The sequence below is a fragment of the Canis lupus genome, chromosome 11, assembly GCF_011100685.1.
Source record: "Canis lupus familiaris isolate Mischka breed German Shepherd chromosome 11, alternate assembly UU_Cfam_GSD_1.0, whole genome shotgun sequence".
Lineage (NCBI taxonomy): Eukaryota > Metazoa > Chordata > Mammalia > Carnivora > Canidae > Canis > Canis lupus.
Window position 1 is genome coordinate 58,222,174 of NC_049232.1, and position 22,036 is coordinate 58,244,209.

Consider the following 22,036-nt stretch of genomic DNA (forward strand, 5'->3'; position numbering starts at 1 on the left):
GTGTTCTTCCTACATCTGTCCACATAGTCTTCCTTCTGTGTATGTTTGTGTGCAGCTTTCCTCTTTTTATAAGGACACCAGTCATTCGATTAGAGCCCACCCTAATGACTTCATATTAACTTGGCAAAATCTGCAAAGACCCTCTAACTAGATCAGGTCACATTCTGAGGAACTGGGGGTTAGGACCTCAATTTGCCTTTTTTGTGGAAGGCACAACTCAACCCATGACACAGGGTGTATAGTCTTCCAAGCCAATTCCAAACTTCTTTCATCTTCCTTTAACAAAAGGTACTCTCTTATCTCTGGACCTGCATACCTGCTCCTTAAAACTAGAATACATTTGGTAAAGTCTACTTCTCTTTCAGGTCTCACTTTAAATGTCACTTTCTTTAGAAAGACTTTGCTGGGGGATCCCTTGGTGGCTTAGCAGTTTAGTGCCTGCCTTCCGCCCAGGGCATGATCCTGGTGTCCCAGGATCGAGTCCCATGTCGGGCTCCCTGCATGGAGCCTGCTTCTCCCTCTGCCTGTGTCTCTGCCTCCCTCTCTCTGTGTCTCTCATGAGTGAATGAATAAAATCTTTAAAGAAAAAAAAAAAGAAAGACTTTGCTGATCCCCATCCTCTAGAATATGATAGACATCCCTACAGTAGCACTTTTTGTTTTTGCATTGTGATTTGTTCATTTAACTGTTTCTCTAATCCTCATGACTCTAAAGCTCATAAACACCAGGAGTCCTATCTGTCTTTCTTACTATCCCTGGTGTATTTTTGGCTGTCTAGCTGGTGCTTTCCTTTTCTTCCCACTTTCCCTTCCCTTTCCCTGATTAGTTTCCAAAAGAATATAAAGCAACTAAAGGGCCTCTAGCTCTGAACATCACAGAAGGCAGGGAAGGAAAGAGAGAAGGATGTCACCAGCTTTGAGCCATTTTGATTTAAGAGTGACAATTGCACTTTCATCCAAACCATAGGCAAAAATGTTGAACAAGATTGAGCTATTTACAGATTGAGCTATATACAGGGAATGCTGCTAAAACTTCCCTTTGAGTTCATACTGATCTGTTCATTAATCAACACTCTCAGTTATTAATATGCCGTCACCAGGTTCATGTGGAAAATGTGAACAATAATGTAATCACCAGGGAATCATGAAAGCTAGATTTAATATTTCAGAGAAATCCATTTATTAATTTATTCACTCAGTTGAGTGCCCACTTAATATGTAGCCTTGACATTCTTAACTGAATATTTTGGTTGAGGCAGGTATAATAGAGCTTTGAAATTTTGGAATGTCAAACTTCTGTCCATTCAGAAGTTATATAATGAGTTTCCTGTCTATTTTGATGCATCCAGCAAACATACTATAGCCACTGACCAATTTTACATTCAATCAGTCATTCTGTTTTAACTTTAGAATTCCTGTTTATTGACTCAACTGACATAGAAGAGCATCACTAGGGCAGCTTCTTCTGTCTTCTTTGCTAAAAGAAATGGAGATTGTGACTATCTCTTTTTATTAGATCAGCTACATTGCTTTATCATTCCAGAAGAAGCAGCCAAGACCCTAGAATGCATGACTGACCAGGTATCTGTGGATCATTGCCAGTGTTCTTGGATCCTTCACCAAGGGGATGGTGCTGTATAACTGCCAGATATCGGAGCAGGTCCTAGTTCCCAGCCCTGATGGGATACTTGGCTTAACACTTGCAGTTTTCCTGAAGGTAGGATAGAACATACTTCTGTCTCTCTCTTATCCCTTGCTCTCAAGTGATTACTGAATCCGGTCATTTCTTTTTTATTTATTTTTATTTTTTTTAAGATTTTTTATTTATTTATTAGAAAGAGAGAGAGAGAGAAGCAGGCTCCATGCTGGGAGCCCAACGCAGGACTCGATCCTGGGTCTCCAGGATCACGTCCTGGGCTGAAGGCAGCGCTAAACCACTAAGGCGGCGCTTGCCCCCAGCGCTGCCCTAAATCCTGTCATTTCTAACTCAACTCTCTCTGGAATTCTTCTTCCCATCTTCATCCTTCCTGCTACTACTTCATCCACACCATCACCGTCTTCCAACTGAATTGCAGCCAGAATGCAATTCTAGCAGGGCTCCTTTTTTCTTGCTTTTGCCTTTCTCCAGATACAGTTCACACTATAGCCAGAATTATGTTCTTAAAATTTAAATCAACTCAAGTCATTCTTTCGGTCAGAAAACTCCAGTGGCTCCCTATTGCCTGTAGATTTAGGTCTAATCTCCTATGAAGACATTTAAGGCCATTTGTGATTTTTTCCCTAACCTTCCTATATAACCCGACCCTTCCCCATTCAATAAAGGGGGAAGTACCCTTTATTCCCTCCATTTCCCTGAATGTATTACCTTATTGTGTCCTTGTCCTTGCTAGCATTCTGTCTGAATATCCCCCTTTCTCTGTTTTCTTGCCAAATATCCCAGTCCACTCAAATACATCAGAAAAATTCTCTGGGATACCCTTGCCTCACCAACCCTAAGCAGAATTGGACATTCTTTCTCTTATGTTTTTATGATTTTTTATTTTTAAAAAGATTTCATTTATTTATTCATGAGAAACACACACAGAGAGAAGTAGAGACATAGGCTGAGGGAGAGGCAGCTCCCCACTGGGAGCCCAGTGGGTCTTGATCCCAGGAGCCCGGGATCATGACCTGAGCCAAAGGCAGATGCTCAATCACTGAGCCACCCAGGCACTCCTTTTATGATTATTTAAATTAGATTATACAAATAGATTATTGATCCCTTGAGGTTAGGGATTATGATTTTTTCTTTATTCCTAAATACTAAAGCATAGCAGGTGCACATTATATACTTGCTGAATTAATTCATAAGTACTGTTGTACTAAGAAACATTTATTTGATCCTTATTCTATGTCAGGAGCACTGTTTTAAGCGCTCCACTGTGTTATCTATTTAAGGAGTAAGTGCATACAGCCAGGTGACCCTTCTAGTCAATAGTCACTGCCTTGTGCCTTAAATGTCCGAAAAATGTGATACTGAATCTAACAGTCACTCTGTCACCAACCCACATCCCTGTTTCCTTGCTTGTACCTTTCTTCCTTTCAAAAAGCCCCTGCTCCTCCCTACTGGGTGGTAGTGTTAAGCCCAAGTGCTGACTACAGGTTCCAGTCTCTGTTGTTAGTGGTCTTGCAGCCTGTCAGATATGGAGTGTGATGTTTGAGCAGTGACCCTATGGTTTGTGTTTAGCTAGTTCTCCATACCTTTCTTAGACCTTAAAATTGTCCATTCTTGAATTGTCTTCTTGTGCCCAATTTTCTGAGATCAGCATTCCCTCTTCTTCTCTCCTTACCCACCTTGATCAATAGGACTGGACTTCTGACATAACATAACCCCTACTATGGATTCAGAATAGCTGATGGTTTGGTTGGATGCTGGGACCTCAGAGCCTTGTCTTGACTTATGCACTGGGGGTCCTCAGCCTGGATCTTTCCTGGTAGAAAGGAAATTTCTTTTATGGTACTTTTAGACAGCTACTTTTATGGTAGCTCCAATATGGGGAAAAATAATGCTTTATTTGGCTTATAATACAATCTTTTTAAAAGCTAGCTTACCTTGATCACATGCTCTGTGCCAGACATAAAACCTTTACATAAGAGCTACATGTTAAACATCATTACCCCATTATACAGATGTGGAAACTATGCCTATGAAATATTAAGTGATTTTTTTCAAGGTCACATGCCCAGTAAGTGATAGAACCAGGATTCAATTAGTATTAGTCTGATTCCAAGAACCAAGCTCCTTCTCTGCAAATTAGAGGAGGAAACAATTGGGACAAGCAGAGAACTATTTCTGGCCTTTGGAAGAGGTTGAGTTCATAATAAGTGCTCAATCAATACACCTTGCTTTGCCTGTTGACCTAGTATCACTGTACAAGCTTCTCTTATTGATTGTGGCCAAGGCAATCGTAAAATTATGAAGTAGAACCAACCAAAAGTGTCCCTGAAATGAATGAATATGGAGTGCCTTATAGGTATATAAGTGGGTTGCCAAAGATGACAGAAGATGTGGTTAAAGCATATTCAAACCCAGTGAAAGGCTTATAGTTGCTGTAAATACTTTCCCCAAATAGATGAGGGTATTTTAATTTGGCAAACTGATATAAATTCTGCACAAACAATGGTATTTTTTGGCTACCCCAAAGATCACAAAAAGCAGTGAGGTGTCTGGCAGGCCAGCACATTCTGCAAAAGGAGTGACATACCAATGGCATCAAGAGAGAGGTCAGATGCCATAGAAAACCAAATAAAAAAGGCACCTTTTTAAGGAGGAATACCGTAATCAAGATGGGAAGTAGCCAGAACAGTAGATGCCCCTTCAACTTTAGCATAGATTGATTAGCAGTGCATATAGGGAATGGAAAGCCATGTCTGAATGAGTGAGCATGCAGCTGAGTAAGCCCATGGACATCTAACTCAGCATGTGTGATCTGGAAAGTGCATGTAACATCAGAATGGGTTTGTGAAATACCTATGTGTGCTGTGAAACACATACGAACATGTGTAAGATCCAAGTAAACGTGCATTTTCTGAAAAGGGGTATGTCACATCTAAAATACAGGGCTGTGGAAGATTAAAGTGAATAGTCAACATATGTAAGATTTAGGTAAACATTTTTAACAACACAGTGAATGTGCGTATCATCTCAGTGTGTATGTGTGTTGTCTGATGAGGGTTTGTGATGTCTCAAATATGACTTTTGAATAAGCACACACACATCTAAGTATCAGTGTGTAATGCTTGAACTGTTAACTATCTAAGTGAATAGATTTTTTCAAAAAGCTGATAGGTGTCAGGTTTTAGTGAACATGTGTATCACCTGCATGAGGAAGGATATGATCTGAGCCAGCAAGTAGAACATTGGAATGAGGATGTGTAACATTTAAGTCAGTGGATCTTAAACTTGACCATGTATTATAATTACCTGCAGGACTTGTTAAAACACAGATTGTTGGGAACTTATCCTCAGAGTTTCTGAATCAGAAGATCTGGGGTCAGGCTCAAGCATATGCATTCAGGTGATACTGATGTTATTAGCTGGGAGCCACACTTGGAGAACCATTGTTTTTAGTATGAGTAACAACTATGTGTAACATTTAGGTGCATTGATTAATATCTGCATGAACACATGTCTGAGCTCTAAGTGAACACATGTAACATTTAAGGGACACATATATCACGTGAATAAGTATTATGGCATCTACACAAGCATATAAAACATTTGAATGATATATGTAGAATGTAAGTGAATCAAATCTTTGTGAAAATAACAGAACAAGCAGGTGCAAAATCTGAGGGCATGTGGAATAGCTGAATGAATGTGAGCTATTCATTCATCCGAGTAGATATAACATCTAGAAGGTGTGTATGTGTTTTATACCTAAAGGTATTCATTGTCTATAGGACTAGACGATATCTAATTACCATACCTTGTGGGCAGTGAAGAAATGAGTGTCCAAGAAATAAGGATGCATAAGAAATAATAGCTACATCAGGAGCAGATGCTCCCAGAGGAGGATGTGTGGGTGGAAGAGGTAACATGTGAAGTCTGTTTGAAAAGCTGATGAGGAATACTCGAAGATGACAAGAAGAGGTAGATGGAGGATGTATTTTTGTAAGAGGGTCCAGCATAGGCAAAGGCATAAAACATAAAATATGTTTGGGGAAACACAAGTAGTTTGGGATTTCTAGAATCAAATATGAAGTGGGAGCAGAGGACTGAGGCTGGAGTGTTCCCAGAGATCAAGATCATGGAGATCCTTCTGGGCCATGATCCAGAACATGGTGGGTATTTTTTCCCCAGTTAGGATAGAGAATCAGTACATAGTTTAAAGCAGGGAAGTAATGTGATCAGTTTTTATTTAGAAGTATCACTCTGGAGCCTGAGTGGAAGATAGATCAGAAAAGGAACAGGAAATCAACTGCAACATCTGTTTATGACAAATGATGAGTTCTTAAACTATAACAAATGCAGTGGAAAGTAAGGGACAAATTTTGGAGCTATCTTATTTTTTAAAGATTTCATTTATTTATTCATGAGAGACACAGACAGAGAGGTGGAGACATAGGCAGAAGAAGCAACAGACTCCCCGCGGGGAGCCCAGTGTGGGACTGGATCCCAGAGCACCAAGATCATGACCTGAGCCAAAGGCAGATGCTCAACCACTGAGCCACCCAGATGCCCCAGGAGCTATTTTACAGGATAAATACCCACAGAACTTGCGCACAGCGCAATTACTGTGCGCTGGTAATTGTTGAGTATCATTTGGAATGACTGAGAAAGACAGGGAGGAGAGGAGAGTGGATTAAAAGGGCTGGGGTCCTTGGTATTAGACACCATCAAGGTAGGTGCTTCCTAAACATTCAGAAGGGGATGTGGAGATGGGTCTGGAGCTCTAGGGACAGTTCGAGCCAAAGATAGAAATTTGGAGATGATTTGTCACTGATAAATACACTCATAGTAACAAGGATGACTTTGGTGAGAAGAGTGAAAAGCACAGAGGCTTGAGGTAGAACCCCGGGGATCAACATTTGAGGGATGGGCAAAAGAAGAGACTCAAACAAAGGGTAATTAGGTGGAACCATCAGAAAGGGAGGATGATACAGAAGCATGTGACCTTGTGAAACAGTGAGTCCAGTCTAAAGTAGGGGGGAAATCTACTTCATTAAAATGACTTCCAGACGATCCTGGATCGTGTGGTTCGAGAGGGAGTCCTGCATTCCATCTTGGCTGTGTCATTGGGTACTTCTGTGGCCTTGGTTCATTAATTTGAGTCTCTGGGCAATTTTAAAATATGAAAAATGAGAAGGCAATCTTGATGATGAGAGAACAGAAGTTTGGTAGTTTCTCTTTTGCCTGTGATTGAGGGTTTAAAAGCCTTCCTAGGCTTGCTTGCTACAAGGCAGAACCTGGCGTTGCTTGGTCTTGGGTTAAAATCCTGATGGCATCGTTTACTAGTTCTTTGACCCTGGGCAAGGAACTTAGTTTCTCCAAACGTCAGTATCCTATAGAATAAGTTTAACACTAGTAGACTTGGGGGGTGGGGGTGGTGGTGGTTGTAAGTATTTAAATAGACAAGCCATGTGAAGTGCTTAGCACAATGCCTGGGACGAAGTAGGTAGTCAAACAAACAAAAAGCCTTCAACAGGAACAACAAAACCCTGTGAAAATGAAGATGAGGAGGAAGTCGAATTAGATCATCTAAAGTCTCTTCCAGCCCAATACCCTTTGCATTTGTTTCTCATTTTGTCTGTGACCCTGTGACGGGCTGCTCATTAGACATTTATGGCCTAAATATTGACTAGGGAGAAGGATTTGGTTTCTGATTTCTGACATATATTACACAGTCTGATGGGGGAAACATGAAACAGCATTAAATGAAAATACACCAAAAAATATATGGCTCACCGGAAAGTGCACTCCCCCCACCCCCGACTTTCCCTTGACACAGTCAAAGAGCTTGGCTGCACAGAATAGAAAGAGCATCTTCCACTAATGACCTATAATAGTTTTCTTGACTCAGTCACTGGGGCTGGTGATTATTTGTTTCTCAGAATATTGCAGTAAAATAGTTATGGATTTGAGGAAAATGTGGCTGATGATTCCTCTCCCTTTACCATGCCTGGTCAGAGGGTCTAATTCTTTCTTTTATGAGAGTCATGCTGTAGGTGTTTTTTCATATGTGCAATATCTAGGAAAATAGATTTGCAAAAAGTGGGTTATTACATGGATCCCTGACTAAATTTAGGACCTAGCAAGGTGGAAAAGTAAAGAAATCTGACTTCAAGCACAGTGCACACGGAAAGGAGATGAGATCTTATCTTTGTGATGACAGTGACTGTTTTGCAATGCAAAGCCGTTCTCATCTCCAGGCCATGGCAGGCTAATGGGACCAGGTAGGATAAAGGCTGGACCTGAGAAAGGAATAAGAATTAGGTTTTACCTTTTAATCACTTCTTTTTTATTTGTGGAAAAAAACAACAAAAAAAAACTAGAATTGCATTTTCTAGGTACTATTTGAGCTGCTCACCCCATGTAAATCTTCCACCCTCAACTCTTCACACTTCACTCAGCTCATCTGCTTGAAATACATCATTGCTCTCAACCACCAGAAATACTATGATTATTATGGAAATGCATTTTGGAGCACACATTTTTATATGCTAGATTAAGAAATTTTAAGGAATTTGGGGCGCCTGGGTGGCTCAGTTGGTTAAGTGTCTGCCATCAGCTCAGGTCATGATTCTAGGGTCCTGGAATCGAGCCCCACATCAGGCTCCCTGCTCAGTGGGGAGTCTGCTTCTCCCTCTGGCCCTTACCCAACTTGTGTTCTATCTCTGTGTCTCAAATAAATAAACAAAATCTTTAAAAAAAAGGAAAGAAATTTTAAGGAATTCTATTCTGATAATATATGGGATAAATGCAAAGACTGTCAGAAATAATTTATTCTTTGTTCTCTCTGTGTGTGTATAAGTGTGTGTGTAGTTGTGATGGTAGCTCACATTTATTGAACACTTTGAATTACAGGTGCTTTTCTAAATTCTTTATCATTTAATCCTTAGGGTCAGCATCTGTAAAATCACTGTGAGGACTACAAGGACACTGCAAGAGCCCACAGGGAAGACTATTATTTCCCCCATTCTATAGCTGAGAGAACCGTGATTAGTGATGATGAAAAGTAATTGACCCAAAGTCACATAACTCAATAGTGATGGAGTAGGATTTAAACACAGGTCAGCCTGATCCTCAAACCTGTGTTTTGAGCCACTGTGCAATACTTGTGTAGACAAAAAAGAAATACATGAAAGTAAGTGAAACCTTAAGAAATGCACATTCTCTTATCATTTGCCACTTGTGTTTTGCTTAGCTTGCTGCTGGAGATTTGTGCATTCCTTTATTATAATAGTTACTGATTTGTGTTATAGAGTTTTTTTATTCTTTACTAATGCTTCTTGACTTTTTTGGTATGGTGCAAGATGGTGGTGGCATTTGAGGATTTATCAAAGTTAAGACCTCTCTCAAGAAAAATGTGCATGCATTTAGATTGGGTGAATGCTGCGGTGATTACTTACATAATGTCATACATCTCCCCCATCAAAATACAATTTGAGGGGTGCCTAGGTAGCTCAGTTGATGAGGTGTCCAACTCTTGATTTTTACTCAGGTCATGATCTCAGGGTCCTGGGATCGAGGACTGTGTCGAGTTCTGCACACAGCAAGGAATCTGGGATTCTCTCTCTCCCTCTGCCCTTCCTCCCTCCTTTCCCCTCTCCCCCCCCTCAAATAAATAAATAATTATATATATATATATATATATATATATAATATATATATAATTTGAGTGTCCTTAAATTTTTCAGACCTGTGAGATCACTTTTATGTGTTATCTCAATGCTAAGTACTTCCTAAAGGAAACTCAGTTCCTGCAAATATCTGACTGCTATAAATGCTTCTGAGTCTTTGTTGCCATATGTTACCACTCAGTCCAGGTGCAGATCCAAACCCAGCTCTGGTTGACATACTTAGTGAGGATCTGAGGATAACTGAGGATGTAATTTAAGAGGAAAAAAGGAAAAAAGTAACAGTTGGGCATCTGATGTAACTCTCCCTAAATTTCCTATTGGGCATTTTGCCTAATATGTGGCTATCTTGCTGAATAAATGGGTGAATGAAAGAATAAATCTGTAGACTTTTAGATATTAATAAACCAGGTAGCTTAAATCCTACACAAGACTATAAGCTCATTATGGGCAAGGATTTCTTTTTGCATTCTTCACCATTCTATACCTAGAAGCTGATGACTATTCCTTTGAATATATTTAAAGAATAAGTCCATGAACCCAAGAAAGACAACCCTTGTACATAGGTACACTACAGAGAAGAATAGCTCCTCTTAAAAACAAAACAAAACTTCCCTTCAACGTGGATGGAACTGGAGGGTATTATGCTGAGTGAAATAAGTCAGTCGGAGAAAGACAAACATTATATGTTCTCATTCATTTGGGGAATATAAATAATAGTGAAAGGGAATATAAGGGAAGGGAGAAGAAATGTGTGGGAAATATCAGAAAGGGAGACAGAACGTAAAGACTGCTAACTCTGGGAAACGCACTAGGGGTGGTAGAAGGGGAGGAGGGCGGGGGGTGGGAGTGAATGGGTGACGGGCACTGGGGGTTATTCTGTATGTTGGTAAATTGAACACCAATAAAAAATAAATTAAAAAAATAAATTAATTAATTAAAAAAAAAAAAACTTCCCTTAAAGCCAGGCTAGAATCCCTATAAAACTATTTTTTTTTTCTATAAAACTATTTCTAACTACAAGAGCAGTATTTCCCCAAAAGAGAATTCTACTATCACCTCTTCAGGGATGTTTTTAGAATACTACCCTTTCTCACTCACCCCATTGCTAGTTATCTTTATGTAATTGTCTATCTTTTCCAGTAGTCTATAAGCTTATAAACTTCATGAAGATAGGAATCATTTTTATCTGCATAACATCGTATTTCCGGGTTTTAGGTGCACATAATAAACTTTGTCAAAGGAGACCATTACATCAATGAATGAATGATTAAATCTATTGATTATTCCGTTTATGGGTTATGGGTTGTCTTAGATCATAAATATCTTGTAGAGGCCTTTTCCACTTTGTAGTCTTAACCTATAACATAGATTCTGGGGGCCCCTGGGTGGCTCAGTGGTTGAGCGTCTGCCTTTGGCCCAGGTCATGATCCCAGGTCCTGGGATTGAGTTCCTACATCTGAAGTCATACTCTACCACTCAGATGGCTTTGTGAGCCTGAGATTCATGTAACCTTTCTAGCGTCTTGTTACTCATCTGTAAAGAAGTGTGATGCCTTATAACATGGATGTTGTAAAGATCATTTAATGTACAGGTGCTTTATAAACTGTAAGGGAGAGGGAGAAACTGTAAAGAACTAAGACAAGCATCTTGTAGCTGCTCTGGACATCATTATTGATGGATAGCATTAGGATGCTACTGTGTTTAAGCTACTATTCATCCTTCTCTTTAGAAAAGGGTTAATAATGTCAGTGAAGTCCAATAACCGTAAGTTAATTTTGCCTCTTTTTAACTTGATATAAATGGAATTATAGTGAACATATTCTTAGATTTTATTTCTTCTGACTGAGGAGTTCCTGCAATTTTATTATGTTTCATATTGCTCTGGGTAGCTAAAATTCATCCATCTTTATGCTATTTATTATTCCATTGCTTTGTTTTCATTTCTTTGTTATACAAACAACATTTCTGTGGATACTTTTGTACATGCATCCTTACGTAAAAGTGCAAGAGTTTAAGGGAAGATTTTGATATACAAACAATTCATATCTTCAGTTTTACTAGCCTATGTATATTTTCTTCAATGGGTAATATGAATTTATATACCCACTAGCAGCGTGTGAGTTTTCTGATTCCTGCACATCCTGGCCAATACTTGTTATGGTTAAAGTTTTTGATATTTGCCAGTCTGGTGGTTGTAAAATGGTATTGCATTATGGTTTAAATTTGTGTTTTCCTATATATTACAAAAGAGGCTAATTATTATTTAATATATTTTCCCACTCTTTGGATTCCCCACCCTGATGTACCTAGTATGTGTTTTGCCTATTTTTCCCCTTGATTGTTTTTTTCTTATTGATTTGTTGGTATTCTTTTTTTAAAAAAATATTTTATTTATTTATTCATGAGAGACAGAAAGAGAGAGAGAGAGGTACAGACACAGGCAGAGGGAGAAGCAGGCTCCACGCAGGGAGCCTGACGTGGGACTCAATCCCAGGTCTCCAAGGATCACGCCCTGGGCTGAAGGCGGTGCTAAACCACTGAGCCACTGGCGCTGCCCTGATTTGTTGGTATTCTTTACAGTGTTTAGATACTAATGAATTGTGTTATATGTGTGGCAAAATCCTCTCCCAACTTACAATTTGAGTCTCTGTGTCTGTTTATGTTGGAGGAAGTTTTTATTTTCCTGTGGTCAAATGTAAGACTTCTTTTGATGACTCTTTTAGTGTCTTACTTAAGAAGTAATATACTACCTTGGTCTCACAAAATACCTCCTATATTGTCTTCTAAAAGCTATAGAATGTTGCCTTTTATATTTTAATCTTTAATCTGCTTGAAGTTAGTTTTGATACATGAGATGGGGCAATTTTTTTTTTTTCTATAATCAGCTGTCCCAATGCCAGTTTTTGGAAAGGCCATCCTTTCCTATTGATTTCCAGTGCCAGCTCAGGCATGGATCAGATTCCCTTGTATCTGTATGAATCTGTATTCCAAGCAACATTTAAAAAAATAATCATCATCTCCCTTGCAGCTTTCACTTATAGAGAACTTAGTTTGGGCTAGGAACTGCGCTAAAAATCTTATTTATTTATTTATTTATTTATTTATTTATTCATTCATTCATTCATTCATTCATTTATGATAGTCACACACACACACAGAGAGAGAGAGAGAGGCAGAGACATAGGCAGAGGGAGAAGCAGGCTCCATGCACCGGGAGCCCGACGTGGGATTCGATCCCGGGTCTCCAGGATCACGCCCTGGGCCAAAGGCAGGCACTAAACCGCTGTGCCACCCAGGGATCCCTAAAAATCTTTTATATGTTGTTTTGTTTTATTAATGTTTTATAACCCTGTTGAGGTTGGTGGGTGCTATTCATTTTATCCCCATTTTACTGATGAATAAATTGAGTCAAATATATGAATTAGATAAAGTAACTATTCAATTTTTCTTAATAAAAGGTGGAGACTGGCAATGAACTTTATGTTAAAGATATATTTATTTTGCAAGATATCACTTTGGCTTGAGAAATCAGAATGTATCCTTAAAGCCCTGAGCTTTTTAAATGCCTTTTTAAAGCTTTAAAGTTTATTTCAAATATACTGTCAGTTGGGAAAAGGATATAGGCATACTTCCTACCCCCCTCTGCTCTTCCCGTGTAGTATATGAAAGCTTTTTATGGAGTATTTTGTCAGAATCTACTTATTTAATATGGATTAATGATTTCATCCCACTGTGTAAACAGAGACAGTTCTCTGATGTAAATTCGTATAAGGAATGAAGTAAAACTATTTATTATTAATCACAGATGCATTAGATGAATGTGCTTCTCTATGCCTGCTTTTGGGTTATGTAGTCAGTTTTATAGGGCCTTCCTGTTATTTTTAACCTAGGCAAATATTAAAAAGTATTTACTGCATTAATTTCAGCCTGTGACTAATATAGTCAGTTTCACCCACGTCTAAATACCCTACTGGAGACTAAAATTCCTTCATTAGAAATTCCAGCTGTTGGGGCACATAGGTGGCTTAGTTGATTAAGCATCTGCCTTCAGTTTAGGTCATGATCCCAGAGTCCTGGGATGGAATCCTGAATTGGGCTCCCTGCTCAGTGTGGAGTCTGCTTCTTCCTCTACCCGTACCCCCTGCTCATGCCCTCCCTCTCTCTCTCAAATAAATTAAAATCTTTAGAAAAAGAAAGAAAGAAGAAAGAAAGAAAGAAAGAAAGAAAGAAAGAAAGAAAGAAAGAAGAAAGAAAGAAAGAGAAAGAAAAAAAGAAAAAGAAAGAGAAAGAAGAAAGAAAGAAGAAAGAAAGAAAGAAAGAAAGAAAGAAAGAAAGAAAGAAAGAAAGAGAAAGAAAGAAAGAAATGATAGAACACTAGGATCATTTGCTAGTCTAGAAAGAGATTTCACCTCTTTACCTAGATATACACATATCTCCATGTGCACGTATATATGCGTATACACACACACAAAATTCCTGCCTCTCGTTCAAATATTAGGACTAATTAAAATTTTCTTATACCTTTTATATACCCTACACCACCCATAAAAACATGTAGAATAAAACTAAATCTTAAATGGCCACTAGATTAGAGATTTACAACATCTGAAAAATTAAACAAAATGGCTAATAAATTAAAAATAAGAATTATCAGAGAAAATGAGTTCTTAAAACTTCCCAAGTGATGTTTTCTATACAATCTAATGACAAAAAATTAATTTTTGCTAAGAAATTCTTTTAAATTCTTTAAAGTTTTGGTAAAAAAATTTTTTTCCCTGGAAGGCCAGAGCAAATTCCAGCAGTCCAAAGCTTAGAGAAATTTTTCCTTTTTTTGCTATATTTTCCCTGTTAGACATTAGTTTGCTCTTTTGTATTTTCCATTCTGGCATTTTTTTTAATGAAGAGAAGCAGACATTCATAACGTGTTAGAACTGAATGAGACCTTAGATATCACGTAGTTTACAGAGATCCTCAAAGTATATAGTGCATGGATCTGCAAGACTATTGCAAATTTGTTTCCATAATAATACTAAGATGCCACCTTTGTCTTCCTTCTGACTTTCTCACTAAGGTACAGTGAGTTTCCCAGAGGGTACAACATGTGTTATCACAACAGATTGAATAGAAATAGACAGGAAAATCCAGCTGTCTTTTGTTAGACATGATAAAGAATGCAAAATGTAAGAGTGCTTATGATTGCTATCTGTTTTGGAAAATATTGTTATTTTTCATAAAATATGTTTTTTATATTAGCCTGCAATGGGTTTATAATGCCCTTGAATTAAGAAGTATTTTTAACTTTCTCAGTTTTAATTGCCAATATAGTAAAATATATTTATTTTTAATTACTAATATAGTAATTTTTAGTTAATTTATTTATAATTAATTATAAATAATGCCCTTGAATTAAGAAGTATTTTTAACTTTCTCAGTTTTAATTGCCAATATAGTAAAATATATTTATTTTTAATTACTAATATAGTAATTTTTAGTTAATTTATTTATAATTAATTATATACATTTTTAATTACTAATATAGTAAAGTATACATTGATTGATGTAATCCATATAAGCAAACACTCTTTTGGGTCATCAGTAACTTTTAAGAGTGTAAAGGGATCCTGAAACAAAAAACTTTGAAAACTTCTCATTTACTTGAGTTTAATTCCATCATTCTGCAGTAAAGAAACAAGACTTACACTTCCCCAAGGGGATAGTTGATGCATTAACTTGTCTTTTTTAGCTTTGCCAATTGTTTCTTGTGTACCTCCAATATTGTAGGATCCTAGAGAGCCAAGGCAGTGCCCTATACTTCTGAGCACAATTCTTACTTGCCTAGAAAGTATTCAGATATAGTTTATGAATGGTTATTATTGTTATGAATTTTGTGAAATCTTTCTAGTATGTTTTTCAGGGGGTATTGGTAGCAGGTTCCTGCATGAAGCACTTGGTGTGGATTTTGTAGCATACCCACAGAAAAAAGCAAGAGTAATTTGCAATCCTACTTACTACCCAGAGATAATCACGGTTAATGTTTTTGACTATATTTTAATTTTTAAAAAATAGGATTTTGAGTCTTTGAGTACTAGCCTATATTTTAATGAATTTTAATTATAATTAACTAACCATATGTAATAGCTGCCACTGGGTGGTTTATCAGGACTCAGCACTTTCAAAGTTACTTTGAATTCTTGGCACATACAAATAGCTCATTATGTGGCTCTGAGTGACTGCACTGGGTAGAAAAAGTGGGAACACTTTATGTTAAATAATGCTCCCAGAAAAGTGTCCCAAATATGTAAACAGTTTGGCCATTGTTAACAGTGCCAAAACAGAATAGCTCTTGTTATTGTTTTAAATTATCATCTATAAAAGCAAGAGAATATGAATGTGAAATGAAGGATATAAATCACAAAACAAATTTTTAGCTAATAAATTAGTTGAAGAGTAACAGGGGCAAGATTTCCCCCAGTCTTCAGAATATATTTCATATATATGATTCACTTGGAAATTTGAAGTGCAAATTGAGTAGGTGATCAGTCTCACACATAAATAAATACAAATAAAAATAACAAAATAATACAGTGACTTAATTTCAGAGTGTCAAGGATTAAAAAGTCACATAATACCCTGGTTAAGAAATGTAAATAAATGTAGCCATTTAGAATGTAATATGGTAATGTCTAACAAAATTAAAAGGCATATATATCCTTTCCTTAGCATATTCCCTTTATACTGATACATTTATACAAGTTGAAAAACATATGTTTGTAATAGCAAAAATTGGATGAAAGCTACTATCCAGCAACAGTAGGCCATTTTTTATAAGCTCTGGTATATGCACACAACTAAATCTAATTAAATCATTAAAAAAGTTGAGATAGAGATAGACACACTGATGTTGAATACTCTCCAAGATATATTGGTAAGATATAGCATGCTGGCACTTGTATAAATGTGCAGGATACATGTGTAAACTGCATATATGCCTGTCTATGCATAGAAAACTTCCAGAAGAAGAAATAAGATATTGTTAATGGGGTTTACATCTTAAGAGTGGACTGTAGGTTGAGGTAGGGGAAGAAAGAAAAAGAGACTTGCTTTTTGATAGATTATGTTCATGAGTTACTTCTGTGATTAAAAATGTTTTAATAAAAAGCTTTAAAATTCATATGCTTTTTGATCTAGAAATAAAGCTGAATTAATTTTATGGAAATGATTATATGTATGTTTGCAAAGTCCTGGACATAAAAGGTTCCTTTGGCGTTGTTAACAATTGTGAAGATTTAAACATGATATAAGTGGTCAGCTACATAAGATGGGTTAGATGAATTACAGTGTGTTATTAAAAATCATGTGGTGAGAGAATATGCATGCTATATTGTTAGATGATGCCCCCCAAAAAGTGTGTGTAGTGTAACTCAAATATCTGAAATATGCTGTAACTAGTGGTAGGATAATAGATGAACTTTATCTTCTTCTTTTTAAAACCTGTATATCCAAAGTGCTTTCCAAAGAATAGGTGTTATTGTTATTTGACATGAATGAGGGGTGCCTGGGTGGCTCAGTTGATTAAGTGTCTTGGTTTCAGCGTTAGGCTCTCTGCCCCTTCCCCTCAATCCAGGTGTGCATGCACACACACACACACACACACACTCTCTCTCTCTATCTCGAAAGAAAGAAAGAGAGAGAAAGAAAAGAATGCATTCTAAGTCATATTAAGAAAATAAAAAGAAAACACATTCAAATATTCCTGCTGAGAGTTTATCAGTTTTCTCTTAGTATTATTAAAACATCTGATTCCAGGGGTACCTGGGTGGGTCAGTCGGTTAAGCCATGGATTCTTGGTCCTCAGGTCATGATCTCAGGCTTGTGGGAACGAGCATCGCACTGGGCTCTACACTGAGTCGGCTTCAGATTCTCTCTGTCTCCTGCTCTCATTCTCTCTCTCTCTCTCTCTCTCTCTCGTCTCAAATAAACAAACAAACAAACACAATCTTTTTAAAAAAAGAACATCTGATTCCATATTTTCATAACTCAATTCTATTTTCTTGGTTCAGTAATGCTACTATTTCTTAAATAATTTCTTAATAATGCTACTATTTCTTAAATAATAGTAATGCTACTATTTCTTAAAGCTTACACATAATAGAATTCCTGTATAATCGATGCATTTGTAAGACCTTGAATATTTAGCAGCCAGTTCTTTTAATAAAAATATTTTGGAGCTTATGTGAAAATTTGGAGGACAATATTTTTCTTTTATACCTGTATTCATATCTAAACAATGTTAAATGATTAATGTAATTTGATATTGTTTGTCAATATTCTAGTACTAAAGAACTGGTACTAGTACCAATATTGGTACTAGTCTGACATTTTATAGATTTTACTTATTTTCGTAAAATAGATTAAACTATGAAGCAGTGACAGTTACTTTATGAAAATTTCAGATATCAGGTGGCAAAACCTTAACTGCAAAATTATAAAAACTGTACATTATGATTTTCTGACTCTTACCACAGAGCAGTGCTGATACTTGAGCTTCTCTCTGCATGCCCTGATCAAACCATATCATTTAAGGCATTCACCAACCTGACCCACCACTGTTCACCAACCTGACCCACCACTGCTAGGGAGACATTTAGAAGGGTACCCAAATATTCGAAAGTCTCTGTAGTAGAAGAATGGAATTTATTCTCTCAGATACCAGTACTTTAAAATAAACACAGCTTGGCTTCAACCATAGCTTCTCCCTCCCCAACTCCCAAATGTGTACTTTATTTAAACAAATTTGAGCTCAGAGGATCATTTAGCATTTCTCTTCCATATACATTCTATCAGCAGTCATACGTGTTGATGGATAATCATACTTAAAGACAATGCAGTTTTACAGTTCTGTTTCAACACCCTTCCTGTTTGTTAGCTTAACACCTAGTTTATGATAGATAAAGCATTCAGGGTGGTAAGGACAACTTTTCAGATGCTATCATTTTTGTATTACCTTACAAAGCATATACGTATATGTCTTTATATATATTTACTCATACAGGCAACAGTTAACTCCACACAGAGACTTCAAAAGGGAGTACAAACTGAAGTAAAAGCCCATCTTCATAAATAACTCATTGAGATGGCCCATTTCTGCAGTTCTTACACACTTAGTATTGGGTTCATATTCACTTAGATGCAATTTTGGATTTTAGGAGTTTGGCTACTGTTCCATCTAAAAATAGCCCAGATCAACAGCTTCAAATGCAAACAGTGTTGTTAGCAGTAATTTGAGTGCTTTAGTACAGATACTCTCTTCCTGCATTTAATCATTGTCTCTCCCTGGCACGCAGAACCTGTGAATTGCTACTTGGTCACCCCAAGCAGTGTAGCGCTGAGCTTGACAGTTTCCGTATGGTGCTTCACACTGTGGGGGAAATGTGGGAGCAAGCAATGCTGAGGGTGCACTTTTATTCCTCCTCATTGAGGCAGGAAGTGGTGCTGGCAGCTGGCTAACTGCAGAACATCTGAGCGAGTGTGTTAAAACTTCATCCTCACACTGTTCAATGCCAGGTGCTGGCGCTTGCTTATTTGTTTATCATTCTTGTTGAAATAAACTCAGTAGAAAAAGTCCATGTTGGTCCACATGGGATGATGCAGAAAGCTGACCTCACCATTCAGATGTCTGCCTCAAATATTTGGATCTCTTCAATGAACACGGTATGGGGCTTGGAAGATGGATCCTTTTCTCTAGAGTTTTCCTTCTTCTTTTGGGAGCTGACAAATCCTGGGAGATATGACTAAATATTTGTTGGGACAATTATAGATGCCTGGTGACCTCAAGCTGGGTTGTCTTTTAGATAGGGACATTCAAGTTTAGGAGATACTAGAATGATAATCCAAAATGGGAGAGGAGTCAATAAGAATTATTCTTTGGCTAAATTTATAAGCATTTTAATGCTTCTTTCCCTGGAGGATATTTTAGTAGCCTCCAGTGAGAATCCTGAGTATTGTTCTGATTTACTCAAATCAAAACTGTATGAAACCAAACCAAACCTAACCTAAACAAAACATAAAGAAACCTAGTCAGTGTTTTTCTATACTTTGCCTTCATGTTCTATAAGTGATATTGTGTCTTTAGAGAAGCAACAAGAAAGTGATATGGGTAAGAGATATGTGACAGTTATTTATGTTTTTAATTTTTCTGCAGGACATGGATCACTCACTTTCTTATAAGATGAACTAGGAAATTTATCATCCCGAAATCTTTACAAATCAGGATGTATCCATGGAACCCCAATTTGCGTTCCTAATGGGAATCTTTTTTTAATAACGTCTTATATATGCTAGTATTCAGTATGCTTGGGGGGAAATTTGGCGGTGTTAGGAAAGAACAGCAGAAAATCAGATTCCATTTTATGTTGACAACTGCAGCTTTTGCACTTGCAAAAGAAAGCAAAAACCAAAATGGAAAAAAAAAAAAAAAAGAAAGAAACAACAATGAAGCCCCTGGACTATTGATTGACAAATCCACTTTTTTTTTTTTTTTTCACAAGAAACCTTTAAAAAAGTAATTTGCTATTTCTGCGGAAACTGCAGCCTCTGTGTGGCCCCTTTGGTTCAGAATTGCAGAGAGGTCTCTGCCCAGCAGCAACACAAGGCGGCAGGCACAGAAGGCAGAGCTTCAGAGGCTTTAGAGGAGAGCAGGTCCTGGAACCTGGAGCAGATCTCTTAACAGAAGTGGGGAGGGGGGCCCAGCTAGAGGGAGGAGAGGCAGCAGCAGGGGAGGGAAGTGAAATGACAGACAATAGGGAGCAGTTTGGGTGGCCCCACCAGGGATTAGGTGAACATTGATGAAGGTGTCCTAAAAAGTGGACAGGAGTGTGAAAATAGGAATTCTTACAAAATCAGCAAGGCAGACAGCAGCATCAAGACCCAGGGTTCAGAGTCTGGTAATGGCTTCCCATACACATTGGGTAAGATCTAAATCCTTACCAAGGCCTGCAGAGTCCTACAAAATCTGGCTCTAGCTTTTTCCTTTAGCCCTATCTCTCTATATATACTCCCCATTGCTTGCTACACCCCAGCAGATTTACCTGTCTGTGGTTCTTCCAACATTTCAAGCTTTCTTCTGACTCAGAGCCCTTCTATACGCTGTTTCCTCTGCCTGGAATCCTATCTTCCCACCCCAGACCCCCCTGCCCACCTTCATCCACTGGCTCCAGATCCTACTTCTCCTTCAAGTCTCAGCTTAATGTAACCTTCAGAGAGGCTTTTCTTGACCTTCTAATTTATCTGAGTATAACTCCTGGCCAGTTACACTCTCTCACAGTCTTCTTGAACCCTCTGCGCCTGTGTGACCTAGTTCATACTACCATCCCCAACATAAACAGTTTGAGACCGAGAGAGAGGGCAAGTAACTGCCCCAAATCACACATGAATGAAGGGTGTATCAGTCAGGATGCATACACAGGGACAAATAGTGTACTTGGATTTGCCTGATTTAAGGAGACCTTAGACCTAAAGATCCAGGAAACAGCGTTGTGTGGGAAGGTCACCTGCAAAAGACCAAAACCTTTGGGTAAGGGATGTAGCTGGACTGCAGTGACCCTGCAGACAGAGAGGCTGGGTGAGAGAAGCCAGACCACACTCTCTTTCTCCCCCAGCATCCTGCTAGTGCTCCCCATCAGGAAGCGGGAAGGTAAGGGAGCCAGCTGATGTGAGCCACACAGGTCAGCCCTCAGGACACAGAACAGGGTGAGACTGGTAGGTCTGGGGGCAAGCAGCAGTGGAACAGGGAATTGAACTTAATTTGGTTCCAGAACAGATCCTCTTAACAATGACACACGTCTGCCCTTCTGGTACAAAGTGCTTAGCTAGGCCTGGTCCCTATGTAATAAAGACCTGATGGGGTCTTTAACCCCTGAAGGGTTACTGTTTTTCCTGTACTTGCTAGAAAGCCTAGTAGGTAGGTGATGCTAAACATGTTTCTCTATAGAGGAGAGCTAAGGATGATTTATTAACTTACTCAATATCTTTGAGAGGCAAAGAAGTCTCCTTTTTATTTTATTTCCTCTTGTAGCTAATTATGTTTTCTAAAATAGTCTGAGCCTTGCAGCTGCTGGAGAGGACTCCCCAGGTAACTTTAGCATCACACTCTGGGACCAGCCTGCATTGGATTCTGCTGCCTTGTCACGTTCTGTCCAATTATGGCAGCACAGGAATGCCCTTTGTTTAGACATGACACCGCAGTGCATTCTCAGAGCAGAGCCCCAGTGAAACAAAGTGCCCTGCTCCCTCCTCGAAGGTGGCTTTCTTCTTTCCAAATGGAGCTTCAGGAGCCTAAATATTTGCATATATCTAGGCTGCAAGGCCGATTCACACAGAGGATCAGCAACCTGCATAAATTTAGCCTACAAGGGCATTCGTGATCGTTGTGGGAATGGTAATTGATTTCAATTATGTAATTATTTATCAAGTGCTTTTCCATGGGCCAAACACAGGGTTATAGTGATAAACAAAATAGACATAGTCTCATCATATTTTCACATTTTACTTTTAAAACAAATTGCCTATTGTGGCTGAAGGATGTGTCTTTTCCTCCTTTAGGGAATAAAGAGAGGGCAAGGAATCCAACTTATAAAAATCATAGATGTGGGAGACATAAAAAATTATTGCATAATAGCCTTTTTATGGTGAAATAT

At 38.1% G+C, this 22,036-nt stretch overlaps 1 protein-coding gene across 3 annotated transcripts in view; it reads left to right on the forward strand.

Moving 5' to 3' along the window:
- PLPPR1 (phospholipid phosphatase related 1) overlaps window positions 1–22,036 on the forward strand; it is a 404,846-nt gene that overhangs the window by 195,989 nt on the left and 186,821 nt on the right. The window lies entirely within an intron of this gene.